We start from the raw sequence: 14,549 nt of genomic DNA, 5'->3' as shown, positions 1-14,549 counted from the left end.
AAAATACAGCCTGGAATTTGACCTGAAACGGGAAGGTGTAAAAAGGAAGTCCACCTCCCGTCCTTTGTATAAAGATCAAAGCAAAGATTTTACAAGCTAAAAGCCGGGAAAACAGATAGCCTGAAGGTTCCTGCATTTTTAACCATCAAAACCCCCCTTGACAGCAGGAGGAAAGGGGGGAAATTTGACTTTTTAAGCCTGCAGAGAGAAATTTAAGAAAATAAGTTTCCACTGTCCCTAACCTGGGGACGGAATGGCAGGAAAGAAGGAAAGAAACGGTCGGTGATATTTACAAATTGAAAATAGAAAAATTGATATACAGAATTGGAAAAGGGAAAAATAATTCCAAAGCCGCTTTCTGCCTGTTTGTTTTATATTGAAAGGAAATAAAGTATCTGGAAATCGAAAGGAATTTTTCCTTGTTGGATACAATTTAAAGATGGATGCCAAAAAGTAACTACACCCCCTAGAGGAAGCCAGCCAGTGTGCCTGTTTTTCAGTTATAAAGAGAACATTGTATCAGGGAAAACTAGAGCGTGGGACCAGCTCCCTGACCTTGACAGAAATGAATAGAGAGGAAGTCTTATCTGCTCTGAACAAAATATATGATGGGCTGCGACAGCTGGAGGAGAAAATGATTTTGATGAATCAAAAGAGGGACAATACAGCTAAAGTCAGTAAAGAGGTGCCAATGGAAGATGCCACAGAAATTGTACAACAATCTATGCAGGAGACAGATTTAATAGGGCAAATGCAAGGTCAGAGAAAGATGGAGACACAGAGGATGGATTTTGGAGGACACTGGCCAAACTTTGGATTTAAGAAAATTTTTATCTTTGGTGGGACTGTGAAACGAGTGGAAGAATTTTTTTGGAACAATTACTTCTTGGATTACAAACTAAACACTGGGGAGTGCAACACCGGGGAATTGGACAATTGGAGAAAAGGAAAGGAAGAATGTTACTGTACGGAATCACCCGGTGATTGGACTCCCAAGGAGAAAGAGAAGGAAAGGCGAAAGAACTCAACAGGGATCAAGGATGTATGTAGCTACATACAGGAACAAGAAAACTTGCAGAAGGGGCTTGGAAATGATTTGAGGGCATCTGATATCAGGACACCTGACTGATAAGGACATAATGATATATGGACTGACATTGCCGTGAACCAGGAAAAGGGGCGCTGGACTAACCTAGAATGAGAAATGTCTTGTGTAATTAATCTATATCTATGGAATTAGTTTAATACTAATGAAATATTAAAAGATGTTGGAAAGGATGTAATCGGCTCTAGCAAAATTTAGTCTAAATTTTGAAAGTTTAATGATTTGAGGACAAGATAAAATTAATGAAATTAATGAAATTATTGTAAAAAAGAAGTGGTTTGAGAAATAAGGTGAAATAAGAATTGGCAAAAACGGTTTGATTAAAAATGAAAATATGAGGATATTATATGGGGATATATAATCAAGGGTAAGATAAGAGGTATGAATTTGCTGAACATATCGTTAATTGGAATACAAAGAGGGAGGTGGGAGGGAGTCAGGAAAATAAGTTAAAAAGGGAAAAATGGTGAGAAATTGAAAAGAGAGATTTTTGATTTTTTTGTTTTTTCTTCTTTTTTTGTTTTTCTTCTCTATGTTTTTTCTATGTTTTTTGTGTTGAATTTATTGTTTAAGATTTTGTAAACTTTTTTTCTGTTTTGTTAAAATCCAATAAAATATCATTATAAAAAAAAAAAAGCACATCAAGTGCAAGTAGATAAATAGGTACAGCTCCAGCGGGAAGGTAAAGGGTGTTTCCGTGCGCCGCTCTGGCTCGCCAGAAACGGCTTAGTCATGCTGGCCACATGACCTGGAAGCTGTACGCCAGCTCCCTCGGCCAATAAAGCGAGATGAGCGCCGCAACCCCAGAGTTGGCCACAGCTGGACCTAATGGTCAGGGGTCACTTTACCTTTACCTTTAAAGGTGTATAATGAAGGTGCCAGGTGAACTTCCCTGGGAAGAGCATCCCACAGACGGGGAGCCACTGTAGAGAAGGCCTGGTTCTCGCATTGCTACCCTCCAGACCTCTCAAGGAGGCAGCACAGCACACGAAGAAGGGCTTCAGCACCCGCCCACCCCCGCGGGGCTAGCCCCACCCCCTCACTGCTCCAGGTGCCAGGGTAGGTAGCTCTGCCCCTGCCTTGATGGTGTGTCGACTCTGCTACCTCCCTCCAGCTCAGTTTCCTTTCAAGCAAGATCAAATGGGACCCACGTCTAAGACACCCCCTGTGGCATTTGCCCTCCTAGGTGACATCCTGCTGGGTCATAAGGAAAGGGTTAAATGAGTGAGAAGTGATTGGCCACTGGGAACCCAAAGGGAGGAGTTAGAGTTAGAGTTGGAGTTGTTGAGAAGTCAGTCAGGAGTTAGAGAAGGAAGAGGGAGGCTAAGTCTGTGGGTTGGGCTAGTTTGATGTGAGAGAGTGAGAGAATCTGTTGAGAGAAGTCAGTTAAACAGTTGGGATAATCAGTTAGAAGGTATTAGGAAGGTATAGGTCAGTAAAGAAACTAATATTAAGAAACTGACAAGAAAAATTATCTGAAATCATAAACTTGTTAATGCTTATAAAATAAACTTGCAAGACAGACCCAAAAAAGAAAATAACAGAACACCTCTAGTCATCACATACAGCTCCCAAGTTAAAACAGTACAACGCATCATCAGAGATCTACAACCTCTCCTGGACAATGACAGTTCTCTTTCTCAAGCTCTGGGAGGAAGACCTTTCATTGCCTACAGACAGCCACCCAATCTTAAACAACTCCTAACCCACAATAATACTACAACCAGACGTAACACGGACACTGGCACCAGAGCCTGCAATAAACCCAGATGCCAACTTTGCTGCCACATACACCCGGACAACACCATTACTGGCCCCAACAACATCACACATACCATCTCGGGACTATTTAATTGCTCATCGTCTAACATTGTATATGCCATCAAATGCCAACAGTGTCCCTCAGCTCTCTATATTGGACAAACAGGCCAAACCTTACGCCAAAGAATAAACGGACATAAATCGGACATCAAGAATCACAAGACAGAGAAACCAGTAGGAGAACACTTCAATCTCCCAGGACATTCTATACAAGATCTCAAAGTAGCTGTTTTACTACAAAGGAACTTCAGAAATAGACTGGAAAGAGAAGCTGCTGAATTGCAACTCATTACCAAACTTAAAACCATGGAGAGACCTGGTCTGAACAAAGACATTGGATTCTTATCTCATTATACATGACAAAGCCATTTTTCACCTTCTCACCCCTTGCTTTTTCCTGTAAGACCTATTGCAGTCGTTATGAGTCGTCAACAGGCTCATCACAGCTATCTGCCAATCACCCATTCCCACCACCCTTCTGAGTAATACCCCTCCCCACCTTCTCACTATATAGAAGGATCTGGCAACTTCTGTTTCGGTGTATCTGAAGAAGTGTGCATGCACACGAAAGCTCATACCAAGAACTAACTTAGTTGGTCTTTAAGGTGCTACTGGAAGGAAAAAAAATTTTTTGTTTTGACTATGGCAGACCAACACGGCTACCTATCTGTAAAATAAACTTGCTTATTTGATTTAATGTTAACAACTGTCTGGACTCCGTGTGTACCCGAGAGAAACGGGTTGGTGGCAGTGGGGAAGCAATCATAGTGGTGGCACAGGGATCAATAGACGGTCAAATGTCTGGGGGCCCTGTGTGATCGCCACACCCCCTCCTAGGACGAGGGTTTCCCCCACTTCAAACCACAAGAGCTCAGAGCAAGGCTGCCTCTGGTTGTGGTATCTGGATAAACACATGCAGTTCTGCTCAGTGGTCGGGAGACAAAGACCTACAAATGAGTCACACGTGAGACCCCAAAGTGAGGAGGAATCTGAAGGAACCAGTGGTTGCCACCACCCTTTGCCCAGCCCTATAGCACAGTGAGGGGGCAGCCCCCCATATCAAGAGGGTTCAAGAGAGAAATAACAGGCCTTACTCTTAAGTTCTTAAAGTTACTGTGAGAATTTGTTGTTGTTGTTGTTTAGTTGTGTCTGACTTTTCTTTTTTTTTTAATATAAATATTTATTAAAATTTTCCACATTAATACAAAAAATCAAAAAAGAAAAATCAAAAAAATTAAAAAACACATAAGATTTACAATTCCATATTTTCAATGCCATATTTCCCTGACTTCCCCACACCTCCCCTTCTTATATTCCAATTCAAATTGTTAGTTCAACAAGTTCTTATCCCCAATTTTTAACCTTTTTATATTTAATTCATTTTAGAAAAACCAATTTAACTTATAGACATCAATATTTGTGCCTCAGTGCTCAAACCTTTTTCTAAAGTCGACCCAAATTCCCTTCCACGAATTCCCCAATTTTCATACTAATAACCAAACAAAATAAAAAACAGATTATAATTGTACACCCTTTGGATTCCCAGACCCCACCACCCCCTTTCCCGGTTTCGATCCCCAGCAAATGTCCATCAGTCTTAATCTACTATCAGCCTGGAGACCTCACGTCCGAGGCTCTTAATTCTCTCTCAGTTCCTCTCTGCCGGTTTTTTTGATAGTCCTTAGTATTAAACACCAGATCTCGGAGAAGCTCTGTCCCAATAAGGTCCATGTTTCTTCCAGCCAGACCTCCATACTTAAAAGTAGGGCCCAAAAGTCCAATTGTCGCGAAAGCTCCAGCTTCCACTTTAATCAGATATGTAATCCATAGGTCTTCAGATCTCCACATAAGGAGATCTCTCCATTCTTCAATCTCCAATTCAGACCAGATTTTCATCATCCAGTACTTATTTTCCTTTCTAACCATCATGTCAGGCCTCTGGTTCGATTTCTTATTTTCCTTTGTAAGCATCATGTCAGGCCTCTGGCTCTCCTTTGTCATTTGCAAAATTACAGCTCCTCCTTCCTTCTCCTCAGGAACAACATATGTCTCCTTCTCCACACTTTCAAAATTCTCAAAGTTTCTCTTTTTGTCCAGCTGCATGGGCTTCCTGAGTCAAATCCTTATCAAATTCAGTAATGTTATTTACTGTTAAGTTCAGAGTTGCAACATTTGTAGCCAAAACATCAATTTGGCCTTGTAAAAACAAAAAAACAAAAATTTCCTTCCAGTAGCACCTTAAAGACCAACTAAGTTAGTTCTTGGTATGAGCTTTCGTGTGCATGCACACTTCTTCAGACACTTCTTCAAAAAAAAATTATTTATTTATTTATTTATTTTTGACTATGGCAGACCAACACGGCTACCTATCTGTAACTTGGCCTTGTAACTTTCCCAAGAGAACAAAAACTCTGTCCAACCCAGCCTGAATTTTCCCTCCTCCAGCCATTCTTGTAATGTCCCAAATCCCCCTCTAGAGGGATTTTGGTAACTTAATATTCTTTCCAGTTCAAATTCAAAAATCAAGTTAGTTTGTATCAGTTCTTCCTTGTTTTCAACAAAATATAACCAAATTACAACAAATATATCCAGCAGAGACAGCAGAAACAAAGTTCTCTTTTTCCTTCTTGACAGCTAATTTTGACAGCTGTCAAACTCTTCTATATCTCCTCAACAGGCTCTCTCGCGAATCACTCCCGGGTCCGGGGGGGGGGGTGGCACTTCAACTCTCAAAATTAGCTCTTATCCTCCAGTAAAATTACTTATACTTATATTGCCAAATCGTGAAATTAATATCTTTTATCCAATAAAGAAAAAGAAATTCTCTCGACCTTAGTTAACTAGTCCTTGCTTTAAATTTTTTTACAAGACGGGGAGGCGGACTTCCTGTTTGCGCCTTCCCCGATTGTGCCAAATTCAAAAGAAAAATTTCCTTTACAAGTCCAATTTCCGTACTACTCACGGGTTGTTACTTTTAGAGTCCAATTGTTCACAAGAAGAAGTCAGCGCTCTCCGACCATGGCACACGGCTTCACTCCACAGGAGGAGCAGTCGACTCTCAGCACCGCACCGCTCACCCCGTCCCCCGTTCCGAAGCCTTTAAAAAGGCTCCTTCGCAGGTCGGGGGGGGCGCAAATGGTGCCCGCCGAGTCACCAGGTTCACAGGCTTCAGCGCCTGTGATTTCTAAGGGTCCAGTTGTGTCTGACTTTTCGTGACCCCATGGACCAGAGCACGCCAGGCACTCCTGTCTTCCACTGCCTCCCACAGTTTGGTCAAACTCATGCTGGTAGCTTCGAGAACACTGTCCAGCCATCTCGCCCTCTGTCGTCCCCTTCTCCTTGTGCCCTCCATCTTTCCCAACATCAGGGTCTTTTCCAGGGAGTCTTCTCTTCTCATGAGGTGGTCCAAGTATTGGAGCCTCAGCTTCACGATCTGACCTTTCAGTGAGCACTCAGGGCTGATTTCCTTAAGAATGGATACGTTTGATCTTCTTGCAGTCCATGGGACTCTCAAGACTCTCCTCCAGCACCATAATTCAAAAGCATAAATTCTTCGGCGATCAGCCTTCTTTATGGTCCAGCTCTCACTTCCATACATCACTACTGGGAAAACCATAGCTTTAACTATACGGACCTTTGGTGATGTCTCTGCTTTTTAGGATGCTGTCCAGGTTTGTCATTGCTTTTCTCCCAAGAAGCAGGCGTCTTTTAATTTCGTGACTGCTGTCACCATCTGCAGTGATCATGGAGCCCAAGAAAGTAAAATCTCTCACTGCCTCCATTTCTTCCCCTTCTATTTGCCAGGAGAATTTGTAGGCACAAGCAACTATTAAACTAATGCTAGTATTATAGAATCATAGAATCATAGAGTTGGAAGAGACCACAAGGGCCATCGAGTCCAACCCCCTGCCAAGCAGGAAACACCCCCTGCCAAGCAGGAAACTATAGTATTATATTCATACCATTTTCCATTAGAGAAGCACAAAAACTATTTACTATAAAAGCAAACAATATTTTTTTTGGGGGGGGGAGGAATCAGAAACATAAGAAAATAACCAAGCAACCCAAACTAGATAATCATATTCTTCAATAAATAGGATCCGAGTGCAAAACAAATGTTATCTCCCTCATCTCATAAACAGCAGGGGTCAAGGAGAATTCCCCCATTATCTCAACACCCTATTCCCCCTTCCCACTCACAAAAATGCCCTGCTGCTATCTCCAGATCTTTCTCCCATGAAGAATACGCTTGTTTCGCAAAAGTGTCTGTTTTAAACATTTTTCTTTGGTCAACCCTATTCGGATACACAAATGTTGACGTGTTTTGACCTCTCAGTGCTAATTTTAGTTATTTTTTAATGCTTTAAACTGCTTTTATTATTTTATAATTTCCTGTAAATCAATAAGAGTTTTTACCACAATCGAGCAGGATATACATTTTAGTTAAACAGAGAATATGAGTGGCAACCCCAAAAGGAGAAAAACACTAAAGGCAACAATCAGGAATGTGGAATTAAGAATTTAATAGTGTTAAATCCTTGAATAGTATGCAGAGCCCGTGGATTGGGGGGCTGAGGGAGCAGGAATATTCTGAGCAAGGGAAATTCATGTCTAGGAGCCCCAGAAGCCAGGCAGAGGATCCAACTTTTTTGAATTTTTTTTGGGGGGGAGGGAGAATATAAAAGGAGACGTATTCAAGGGGAACCGGGCTGTGGGGTGGGGGCCCCCACTTCGTGCACAAGGGGCTGTACAGAAACGGCAGAGAGAAGCCCCCTGCATAATTTACAAAATCTACATTTTTGACAGGCAACAGGAAGGGTTTGGGGGGGGGGGAGTTACAATTGTAAAGCAGAAGAACCTGATGGTGAATGTTGATAGTGAAAGGGAACTCCTGAACAAAACAACATTGGGAATTGCGGGTGGGGACCCCTTATTCAGACGTTTCCCCCCGCAATAAAGTCAGCTCTACACGCGTCCAGCTCCCACCCTCAGGCTGGTCTCCAGAGTTTTTAGCTGAGTTTTCAGAGCGGCTGAGGGTTAGAAGAGGGAAGGTAAAAAGAGAAGAAGGAAGACTCTGTATCTGTATCTCTCTCACACACACACACCAGAGTCAACACGAAGCTGCGGGGGGGCGGGACAGGCGAGTCACTTTCCCCCCCCCCCCATGAATCCTGCCAACACCTTCAAGCTTTGTTTTGTTCTTCGCTTGAGCCTCGAGCCAAGGAGTGAAGCGGCCCCTGCCCCGGACGGCATACAAAACAAGCCAAGTCTGGGAAACAGATCTTTGGGAAGGGATTATTTTCTCCCCCCGCCCCAGAGCAGAGTCCTTACCTGCGCAGTCCAGGAGCAGCAGCAGGTGGACAGCCGCCCACAGGATCAGGGGGGGCCAGCGGAGGAGGAGGACCCCCATCTCCCCCCAAAACGAAGCTCCCTTTTCCTCCTCCCTCCGCTCTCTGCCCCGCCTGCGGAACCAGCAGCAGCGGGAACCGGGATTGGCCGAGGGGAAAAGATTCCACCAATCGGAAATCTGCGCGCAGGTTGCGGCACCAGTCGCGAGGCAGAACTCGAGGCGCAAGTTTGGGAGCGAGGCTGGAGAGGGAACGAGGAAGTTCTTGCAGCTCCTCGCTGGGAATCGCCGCCTCCCTCCCTCCCTCCCTCCCTTCCCCCGGAAGCTCTTCCTGTCCTGCCCTGCAGGGAGGGCGGGGGAGGGGGGTTGCCAGGGGAGGGGGAGGGGGGGTCCAAGAGAACATCTTCCCTGGAGAGGCGCAAGAAGGTGAAGCCTTGGCTCAGTGGAAGAGAAGCTGCTTGGGAGACCCCAGGGTCAATCCCCGCATCTCCGGGGGGGGGGTCTGGGAATGCCCCCCTCTCTGAAACTGGGGGGAGGGGCTGCGAGATCCCCAGGGAGATGCACTCCAGGGCTGAGTCTGTAAAGCTGTCAGTCAAGCCCAACATTCCCAGAGGACTAACTGCCTCTATGTGGCAGTTTGTCTGTTGGTGGGTTGCTGCTGGGAGTGTTAACTGGTAACTTCTGGGATGGAGAGGCAGGAAGGTCAGGTGGTACCCGGTGAGGAAAATTTCATGTCACCCCTCCCCCGATACTGATTTTTTTATATAAAAAAAAATTGCCTGCAAAAATTGTTTTACATTATTTAATATTTTCTTACAAAGGAATGTGGATTCTCTGCCTCTGATAACAAGTAGGCGACTATGGACTGATGCTTAAATCTAAGGATGAATTGTGTTTTGGCTTGTGTTTTTTTATTTATATTTATTGTTTATTTATTTAATAAAATTTATTTTTTAAAACCTGCAAAGTGGTTTACCAAATAAACAACAAGTACACCACAGCAGTAAAATCAAGAAAAATCAACAACCCTATTTTAAAACATACAAAAGCTAAAACATTAAGATTACTTCAACTTCCTAAGCATCTAGGTATGCTTGCCTAAAGAAGAATGCTTTCAGCAGGTGCCCGAAAAGAGTCTAGCAAAGGCACGCGCTGTGTTGCAATAGGCAGGGAGTTCCAAAGCGCAGGTGCTCTCACAGTAAACAATGCAGTACAGGTATTATGAGGAACCTGTAGTACTGCTTGAAACTACTAAAGGGGAGCTTTTATTTATTGTGATTTCTCCATGCTCTGTGTTATCTCTGAAAAGGAAAACAGGACTGCATAGCAGCAATCTAGTCTCATCATGATCAGTGCGACTTATTCCCAAGCCAACGGTGCATAAGATGGGCTGCAATCCTATGCACCCCTTGCATCCAACTTGTACATAAACCTCTGCACAAGCCTGCACCAGAGAACTGTAGAGTTGGAAGGGACCCCTGAGGGTCATCTACCCAAATCCCTGGGGCAATGCAGGAATCTCAACTAGACCATCCCTGACCGATGGCCATCCGTCTTCTATTTTTCCCCTCAGCCAGGACACACAACAACAGAGACTGGAGGTGGGGGGAAAGATAAATTTTGACAATGGGGCAAATTTGTCAGGCATGCGCAGGAACAGCTTGAAAACTTTATACAGAGAGGAACCCCACACGGGTTTCCCCGCATGTAACGTTACAGGCAAGGAGCCATTTTATCCTCTTTGGGATGGTGACCCTGCTCCACTGAGTTGAAATTTCAGCCTTGACAACACAAGAAAACAGCCAAGTAAACAGCTATTTTCGTGGAGGGTCAAGATATTAACTGATATGCATGAAATTTCATACATAGCTATATAATCCCTTGTGTAGTAAGATAAGACCTTTGGAATAGGCATTTTAAAAAAAAAATTTAATGAACTGCCCTAGTAGGGCAGTAATTGTTCCTTATTTGTCACACACCCCCATGATGGAACCCGGGCGACCCGCCCCCCGCCGCTCCCTTCCTACGCCCTTGCTATGGATAGAGTTGTGGAGTTTGGAACTGACAGGGTCAGAACTCCGAGGTGTCCTGTATCTGGGAGGAGGAGGAGGAGGAGAAGGAGGAGCTTGTCGCAGAGCAGTGAGTCACAGCGTCTCTCTGCGTTCAGACTCACTTTCACTTCTCACTGAGCAGCAGCTTGGCACAGAAGCTGCGAGTGTGCTTTTGGAGCACGGCCGAGAATGTCACCAAGTTCCGATGGAGTGTGACTGATTTATGGCTTGTAAATAAACGCTTCTAGAGATAAGAACCGAACTGTCTCTGGACTTGATTTATCCCTTATCTCACACGGACACAGGACCGCTGCTACTCTGCTCTCCTGCCAGGTCAACTTCCAGCAGAGCGACGCAAGGGAAGCGTGACTGGACGCAGGGGTTTTATTACGCGCAAAGGTTATGGAGCTACGTGTTTCCTGACAAGTGTGAGAAGGGAGAAGGCTGCCAGCGTCAAGTTGCAGTGAGATGCCGGAGAGCGGAGCCAAGAGCCAGGAGGGACGGCTGCTTCGAGAGTCCGGCTTGCTGGAGAACTTGTGAGTACGCTGAAGCCCCGGGGGGAGGAAGATGGCTGCTGCACAGCAGGGCAATGAGAGCTTCAATATCCCCTTTGAAAGACTGAATGGGGCCAATTGGGAGGACTGGAGTAAACGCATGTTTTATTGGCTGGAGGGAAAGCAGCTGTGGGAATGCACGCAGGCCGATCCAGTCCAGGCCCCACCCAATGCAACACCCGCAGAGGCGGAGAGGGCCGCAGGGGCGGCAAAGAAAGACAAGAAAGCAATGTCCCATGTGGTGATGGCGATCGAAGCATCACAGCTCCCTCATATTGATGGCTTACGTACCTGTCATCAGATTTGGTCCGCTCTGACTAGAATTCATCAGAGGACCACAGCTGGGGCAAAGATCCATGTGATACGTTCTCTGTTTGAGAAGAGGCTGTCCCCAGGGGAATCGATAAGGGATCACATTGCTCAGGTGCTGACTATCTTCAGTAAGCTGCGTCAGCTCAATGTGCCCTTCCCAGATGAACTTAAGGCTTACACGCTTTTAAGCTCTTTGGACAGGAGTTATGAGAACTTGGTTCTCACGATGGAAACGATGCCACCACAGGATCTTACGATCGAACATATTAGCGGACGCTTGATTGACGAAGAATCGAAGAGGCAAAGGGCTGTAAAAGAGGGCACAGGCTGCACCCCAAGAAGGAGTGGGGGGGCAGCAGCCAGGAGTGGCGAGGACTGTGTAAGAGCCTTTGTTTCCAAGAGCTGCTATCGGTGTGGTAGCAACACACATCTGGTCCGCAATTGTCCGCTAGAGGCGCAGGGTGGCGGCAAGGAGACCGGCCGGCGTGGAATGTCAACAAAGCAGGTTCCCAGGGCCGGTTCCCAGCAAAGACGTGGGAAAGCAGCAGGCCAGGAGAAAAACAAAGACAAGGCGTCTTATCACCTCACAGCTGGATTTGATTTTTGCGCTGCAACAGAAGTCAGAGGCAGCTGCACTGATCAGGGATTGGATCACAGCAGTAGAGCTACGGTTCTCTACCAAAGTGATTTCCTTTCAATCTGATCGTGGGGGGGAGTTCACAGGTTCTGCGCTGCAATCGTTCTTCAGGCAGAAGGGTATCAGTCATCGACTGACGGCCCCCCACTCTCCGCAACAGAATGGAGTTGCAGAGAGAAAGTTTCGCACGCTACAGGAGTCAGCGAATGCTATGTTGGCAGACTCAGGTCTGCCACAGCGCTTTTGGGCTGAGAGTTATAGGACAGCATGCTTCCTGCAGAACAGGGTGTTCAATTCCAGTGTAGGGGACACACCGTACTTTCTGCTTCATCGGAAACAGCCCAAAGTACATTTTCTGCGCACTTTTGGGTCTACGGCCTGGGTTCTCATTCCAAAGGCCATGCGCAGAAAAGGTGAGCCAAGATCCAGGAAGATGATCTTTGTAGGCTATGAGCCAGGTTCAAAGGCGTGGCGCTTTGCATACCCTACTGGCAACCAGTCCAAGCTGCTTATTAGCGGCAGTGCTGAGTTTTGCGAGCAGAGTGGGTGGAAGCGTCTTCACGGAAATCCGGATGTTCTGGTAGACTCAGATGAGGAAGAGGAGGAGGGCGAGGCTGAACCTGTTGCTGATGTGCACAGTCCACAGCCACAGAGTCCAGAGCCGGGATCTCCAAGGGAGAGACTCCGTATCTCTCCAAAAGGGAGTCCCAGGACCCCTCCACAGGTCTCTGTCAAGTCTGAGCCAAGGAGTGAACCATCCTCGCCAGCAGAACCAGCTGTTCGCCCTAAACGGCGCAGCAGGTCAGAGGGGGATGATTCTGACATAGAGGATAGAAGGGTTGATCCAGGTGAATCAGGCGCAGTTCCAGAATTCACGCTGAGGAGGTCAGCAAGATCAACCAAAGGGAAGCCACCTGAAAGGTATGAAGCCACGAGTGTCTGGGTTGGTGTGGCTAGATGTGAACCTGAGTCCTTTGAGGATGTTCAGAAGTTGCCTCGGGAAGAAGCCAGCAAATGGCATGAGGCGATGCAGAAGGAGATGAACTCAATGGAGTCTCTTGGAGTGTTCTCACTCACACAGCTGCCGGCTAACCAGCAAGCTGTAGGCTGCAGATGGGTTTACCGTCTTAAACCCACAGAAGCAGGAGAACCACAGTACAAAGCGAGATTAGTGGCCCGTGGATTCACACAGAGACGGGGTGTCCACTTCACAGAGGTTTATTCGCCGACCTCAAGGGCGGAGACTTTGAGAATGCTTTTGGCAATAGCAGCACAGAGAGGTTGGAAGGTGAACCATTTTGACGTAGACGTCGCCTACCTGAACTCCGATCTCCAGGAGGAGTTGTACATGCTTCCTCCTCCAGGGTTCGAAGTCAGTGAGCCAGGCGTTGTGTGGCGGTTGCACAAATCCATCTATGGGTTACGCCAATCTGCCAGGAATTGGAATATGTGCCTACATGAAGCCTTAGAAGAGCTAGGTTTTAAGAGATCTCTTGCAGACAGTTGTCTTTACATTAGAGATTCAGGCTTGCAACAGCAAGTGGCACAGGTGTTTGTTGATGACATCTTGTTGATGACAAGGACAAGTGAACAGGTGGAGAAGTTTGCTAAGGAGCTTGGTAAGCGGTTCAAGCTGAAGCAACTTGGAGATGTCAAGTCCTATCTAGGCGTAGAAATCACAAGAGCAAGTGATGGAAGCTTTTTGCTTCGCCAGAAAGGTAAGATCGAACAGTTGCTTGAGAAGTTCAGGATGTCTGATTGTGCAGGTGCCAGATCACCCATGGAGGCCGGGTACGTGAAGGAGTGTCAGCAAGTAGAACGCGTGGTGTTCGAAAATACTGAACTCTTTCAGTCAGCTCTGGGTAGTCTGTTGTATCTGTCACAGTGGAGCAGACCAGACATAGCGTTTGCTGTCAATCTGCTCAGTAGAGAGGCTTCAAGTCCTAGTGTACAGGCCTGGAATGGTGTTAAGCGGGTGCTACGTTACCTGCAAGATACCAAAGACTTTTGCCTCAAGATGTCAGCTGAGGGTGATGTCAAGCTGACCGCCTGGGTGGATTCGGATTGGGCTAACCTTGAGGACCGCAAATCAGTGTCAGGCCTAGTGGTGAAGTTTGGGGACTCAGTGATTGGGTGGAGGTCCCGGAAGCAAAGTCTCATAGCGCTTTCATCTACTGAAGCTGAGTTCAGTGCGCTATCAGAGGTTTGCAGAGAACTGGAGTTCTATGTGTGTTTGGTCGAGGAAATCTGTGAAGAGAATTGTCTGCCCGTTGTGGTGCATGAAGACAACCAACCATGCCTTAAATTAGCTGAAACAGGGCAATTCAAGGCGAGGACCAAACATTTGGACATACGTTTCCAGAATGTATGTCAGAGCGTTCATGAGGGGCTAGTCGCTCTGAAATACTGTCCCTCAACAAAGAACCTCGCTGATGGTTTCACAAAACCATTAACCTTCCAGAAGCACGAGGAGTTCTGTGAGGGTCTGTGTATGGGGAAAGCATTGTTGGCTATTGTCCCCAGATGCAGGACAAGAGGGGGTGTGGAGTTTGGAACTGACAGGGTCAGAACTCCGAGGTGTCCTGTATCTGGGAGGAGGAGGAGGAGGAGAAGGAGGAGCTTGTCGCAGAGCAGTGAGTCACAGCGTCTCTCTGCGTTCAGACTCACTTTCACTTCTCACTGAGCAGCAGCTTGGCACAGAAGCTGCGAGTGTGCTTTTGGA

The 14,549-nt window shown here is 46.2% G+C and overlaps 1 protein-coding gene across 3 annotated transcripts in view; it reads right to left on the bottom strand.

The window, feature by feature from the left end:
* The window catches only part of LOC310756634 (uncharacterized protein), an 820,367-nt gene that overhangs the window by 144,634 nt on the left and 661,184 nt on the right, over positions 1–14,549 (bottom strand). The window contains exon 8 of one of the 3 annotated variants that reach the window (XR_014544954.1): positions 13,290–13,805. The exons of the other annotated variants lie outside the window; for them this stretch is intronic. The gene's annotated coding sequence lies outside the window, so the exon portion shown is untranslated. Of the gene's footprint in view, positions 1–13,289; positions 13,806–14,549 lie in introns of those variants that run through there. 3 annotated transcript variants of the gene reach the window in all.

Source organism: Podarcis filfolensis (assembly GCF_964270895.1).
Source record: "Podarcis filfolensis genome assembly, chromosome: 2".
NCBI lineage: Eukaryota > Metazoa > Chordata > Lepidosauria > Squamata > Lacertidae > Podarcis > Podarcis filfolensis.
Note: the sequence above shows the minus strand (reverse complement) of the source record. Positions and strands in the feature narration are given on the sequence as shown.